The 5,355-nt window shown below is 35.6% G+C and overlaps 1 non-coding gene across 1 annotated transcript; it reads right to left on the reverse strand.

Moving 5' to 3' along the window:
* Positions 1–4,781: 4,781 nt before the first annotated feature.
* Positions 4,782–4,888, reverse strand: LOC122060279. The gene has a single exon (XR_006134308.1). It is a non-coding gene; the product is annotated as a small nucleolar RNA R71 (small nucleolar RNA).
* Positions 4,889–5,355: the final 467 nt, after the last annotated feature.

Genomic DNA, 5,355 nt, shown 5'->3' on the forward strand with positions numbered 1-5,355 from the left:
TTTGAAACCCAATGGGCCTGACGCCAAAATCTTCCGTGTGAACTCACATTCAACTAGAATATGGTAAATAGATTCCTTCTGATGAGACAAAGACAACATTGAGAGTCAATATCCACCCACTTTGAGACAACATCTTTTGTTGGTAGTCCGTCATTGATAGCTCTCCAAAAGAAAAGCTTAAATTTAGGGTGGATATTGATTTTTCCAAAAAAATCACCACCATCGTGAGCATGGAGGTGAGCAACGACACCTGTTTGAGCATTCATTGAAGTTTGTTAGTGTGCATGTTTTTAGAAACTTAGTTGCTATTTTAGTTGATAAGGATCCCTCCTTTGAAAGGATACACCACCATTTGTTAGAATGATGGGATAATGGGAACATCATGAACTGGTAGAACACAGTTTAACAGTTCGGAGTTCCACATATTATTGGTGGTAAATTTACTAACAATCTATGTGGAAAGGTTATGGGTTGCACTACTAACCAAGCCATTGTGATGTCCAGATAAAAATCGTCTGAAATTCTCATCTTGTGCAATTGTGTGCAATACCCCCTGCAGAGGTCGACACGTGTACAATGCCAAATGAGCAGTCCAAATTCGTCTACCATTAACACAACCTTAAACTAGTGAGGAACCAACTTGAACCAAACCGCTGGAGAGCAAACCGGTTCGGTTCATCAATATGAAATAAAAGCTGAAAGAATTTCCTTCTCTTCTCTTTCGACTCTCTCTCTCTCTCTCTCTCTCTCTCTCTCTCTCTCTCTCTCTCTCTCTCTCTCTCTCTCTCTATTACAGAGACTGCACTAACCCTCTCTCTCTCTCTCCTCCCTTAACTCTCTCTCTCTTCCTCGTTCGACTCCTCTCTTTTTGTTCCTCGCTCGACTCGCTCTCTCTTTGTTACGAAGCTCTCTGCAAAGGTATGAAATACTCAACTCTAATGAACAACCCTCCCTTTCATGTTATTGTTAATGTCTCTGCAAAGCTCTCTGCACCAACGGTTTCTTTTGTTAATGTCATGGTTTTTTTTTCTTTGCAACTTACTTTGTTGATTGAATCCTGGTCGAAGTTCAACTTTCCCTGGGAGAATTTTTTTTTTCAGTCTCTGTGCACGAAGGTACAACTCTCCTCTCTGTCTCTCTATATCTCTCTCTAAAAAAGCATCAATATGTCTAGATCTATGACTTGAATGTTGGTTCCTTGTGGATGTATTTGATATGTCAAAAATTTTTTTTTTTATTATTAATCAAGGGGAAGATTAAATCCCCAACAAAACCATACCAAGTATTGCTTTACCTGGGTCATCAATTTTTAATAGAATTTGTTGATTGCATCCTTTGCTTTCTATGATGTCTTTTTTGAAGTATTTACATTATACTTTGAAACAAGTTGTTCTGTGGTTATGATTGCTGAAAATTAGGGGAAAGGGGTTGTTCTTAAGATATTCTATAAACCATACATTGATGTTTGCTTTCTACCTTGAAATTTTTTTTTTAATAGTTTGCTTTAGGTATCTTCTCTTATACCATGTTAATTTAAGCATTACCTACTTTGTAACTGTAAGTTGTCCATCAAATATCCATATCAATTAGATTTCTGTGTATTGCATTTTACACAGAATTGGATGCATAACAACGGACGTGTAGCTGTGGTAAAGGGGTGATGGTCATCTGGACTTCTTGAACGTTAAAGAATCCTGGATGACGATTTTATAGATGACCATTAGGTGAAAAACATCCGGACTCTTTCATTTGGTTGGACCCAGCATTGAGGAACTGCACTGACACTGTAGAGACATGAGCATGTCATTCAAATGAAAGTATTAATAGGAACACACAGGTCATCTCGACTATTCATCAACCACCCTATAGTCCAAAAGTGCGGAACCAAGTAGTAGTGGATCAGTTATTGTACAACCATTATTATGATTTAACCATCTTCTTGTGTATTTGTGTATTAATTCTTTCGTTCTATGTCTTCTATGTAATGTCCTTGTAAATAGAACTATTGTTTCGTTAATGAAGTTGGTTCCATTATTGTGAACCATAAGTGGGGTTATTATTAAGATTATTTCCTTGTTACTATAATGTACTAACAATCTTTTTTGTAAGTAAGGAGTCTTTAGCTCAAAATAGTAGAGTACTTGGATTAATAATGGTGGTTCAAATCCACCAAGACTTTGAAAGTGAACGAATGTGTTCTAATCTCTATTTGTGTCTTATTCTTATTCTACTAGAGTTCTTAGGTCTATGTCAATTAAATGACTAAAAAACATTACAAAGTATTACCCAGGTGATGAGCACATTTATGTGTGAAATCTAGGGTAGTAAAATATGCATTTTACATATTTAGAATGGAGCTACCTTGGGTTTTACTCTCTTTTTGTAGGTTTTATATTTTTAAGGCCTTAAGGGTTATCGGGTGCTATATCTCCAATTTTACACGTAAAGAGGTCCTATTTCTTTTTATGGTTACGAAGAGGATGAAATTCTGAGCAAGATGGACATGTTAACTTAAAAGTACACATTCGTTTAGTCACTCGTAAAAGTGATTATTCTTTTCAAGCTAGAAAAAGAATAATGGATCAGAACTAAATCGAGATGCAGAACCAGCCCATTTGTAGTTGTCCCAAAGGTACAAGGAATATTTCAAATGCCAAAAGGATCAATGGACCACATCCTTAAGTGATTGAAGATTCGTTTTTGGTAACAACAACTACCTAGCGTAGTTGGTGAGTTGTGGTGTGCAAAATCCCTTGTTTATTAGAAGGTCTCAAGTTCGAACCTCTTAGCTACCATTTTGTTGAGGTTTTTATTTTAGAAGATTTTTTCTCTCATACTCATCACTGAAAGGAGGTCGGCCAAAGGGTTTCTTATGCAAGAGGAGAGAGAAATAAGGAAATAAAGAGAAAATAGGAAAGAAAAAAAAAGAAAAAAAATAATTAAAAAAAAATCGTCCAAGATGCTGCCCACGTTTGAAGAAGAGAGAAAAAAAAAATAAAAAAATAAGAAAAAATGAAGCAAAATAGTTAGAGATTCCCTACTTTCTATAATTCTCTATCTTCTCTCTCCTCTACCACATCAACAAGATAAAAAAAATATTTTTTTTTTTTTAGAAGCTAAAATCTTTAGCTTTCCTCCCCCATTTGCTATATAATAAAATTAACACAAGGGGAGTAGGTACTTTATTCTTCTTCTAGGGGTTTTTTTTTTAATTGCTCTATCTCTTTCTCTAGCTCTAGTTCTAGGTTTATGCTTTAACACTTTTGTAAGTTCTTTTTATTCAATTAATGCAAGCACTTTTGTTTTTTATTCAGTCTTTTATTTTTATTGTTTAAGCAATTGAAGTTGTAATTTTCAAGTTCTAGTTCTAGGCTTAGTTCTAGGTGACAAGAACAAGCTATGAAGCATGTCTTTTAAGTTTAATTTTTTTTTTCTTCAGATTTGTTTTCTCTAGTACTAGAAATTTCAGATTTGGTTTATTCCAGATCTGATTTTTAGTACTGGTAGTATCTCAAATCGATCAAGTTTTCAGTTCAAGAGTTAAAGTTCAAGTAAGTAGGCTCCTTCAGTAGTCTTCTCTCCCCCCTCTCATTCCCTCTTCTGACTATCCTTTCTTTCTTAATTTAGGATTTTAATTTCAGTTGTTACATTATTGCTATCATTTTTTCCCAAGGTTTATGGCTAGTGTATGTGTTGACTTTGCCCCTCCTAGCCCTAGAACCATCAATTTATTACTTTGATTTTAATTATCTCCCTTTTCCTAAAGCCAAGTAGAGTAACCCTTACAAGAGTGACTCTCTGGTCAAGTAGGGAAGCTCATATTATGATGCATCCCTAAGGCTAAGTAGAGAAACCTACTTATGAGTCTCTCTCTAGTTTTATCCCCTTTCTTTTATTTTATTTTTGTTTCAGTATTTTTTTTCCTTATGCTTGTGGTTACATTATAAAATCTCAAACAAGTTTTTGGCGTTGTTGTCAGGGAGACAGTTCCATATTATTTTTCACTTTCTTTTGGTAAATTGGAGTGTTTTGTTTGCTTTGTTTTGTTCTTCCTTTTCTTTTATTGAATTTCTGAGAATACCAACTTGCAATAATAGTTGTATCAGTGGAGGTCCCATACCTCATAGTATGATAAAGACAGGTTTTACCTTATAGCAATACCTCAGGAATTGACCTGAGTAACCCGGATCCCTACCGGTAAGCTCCCAAAAAACAAAAGAAAAAATCATAAAAAAAAGTTTTACTATCTATTCTTTTGTGATTGTCTTACTCTAGTTGTAGGTAGTTTTCTATTGCATGAGTGTTAGATGGTACGTAATACTAAGAATCAATTAGAAAGAAAAAATCCAAAAAGTAGTGACCCTATACGTTTACTCTCTTTAAAACCCTTCAATATGGGAGACCAATAGCAAAACCCTCCACCTAAATCTCTGAAAGATAGGTTCTACCCCGCTAGAACAGCCCAATCTTCCTGCATAGTTCTACCACAAGCCCAGGGTAATAATTTTGAACTCAAATCTCAATACATCACTATAATGCCCCACTTCCATGGGTTGATCTCTGAGGATGCATACCTATTTCTAAGGGAATTTGAAGAGGTATGTGTTCTAATTAAGATCCAACAGCTTTCTGATGATGCTGTTAAGCTTAGGCTTATCACTTTTGCATTGAAAGACCAAGCTAAGAAGTGGTTGTATGGGTTACCCATAAATTCTATAACCTCATGGGAACAGTTCACAGTTATCTTCCTTAAGAAGTTTTTCCCAACTCATAAGACCAATAGGCTTAGAAGTGATATCCGTCAGTTTAGGCAAAAGCCTAGTGAGTCATTTTCCAAGCTTATGGAGAGATTCAAGAATTTAATCCAAGAATGCCCTGACTATGGCCTAGACTTTTGGTATTTATGTCAAATAATTTATGAGGGTATTGATTACCCAACTAAACAAATGATAGAGTTTATATGCCTTGAGGGATTCACATCCTTTACAAATGAAAGAATGGCATAAGAATTGTTACTTGACTTAGCTAACAAACCTGTGAGTGGGAATCAACCCAAGAGAGTGAAAGAACCATAGGAGGGAAAGGATATTTTGTGGATAGGATAGTAGCCAAGGAAGCCCATTTGGATAGCCTAATAAAGAGGATTGAGGCTATTGTTCCTAGAGAGCCATCATCGATTAAGATTTGTGCTTGGTGCCAGTCCCCTGGACATGTCATAGAAGAATGCCCCAACACCTCTGGGGGCACTTTTAATGATAGTGTTAATGCCTTATACTAGAATAATTTATATAGTAACACCTACAATCCAGGATGGAGAAATCACCCAAATTTCTCCTCGAATCAAGGCAACCAAGC

The sequence above is a fragment of the Macadamia integrifolia genome, chromosome 13 (genome assembly GCF_013358625.1).
Source record: "Macadamia integrifolia cultivar HAES 741 chromosome 13, SCU_Mint_v3, whole genome shotgun sequence".
In the NCBI taxonomy this organism is placed as follows: domain Eukaryota; kingdom Viridiplantae; phylum Streptophyta; class Magnoliopsida; order Proteales; family Proteaceae; genus Macadamia; species Macadamia integrifolia.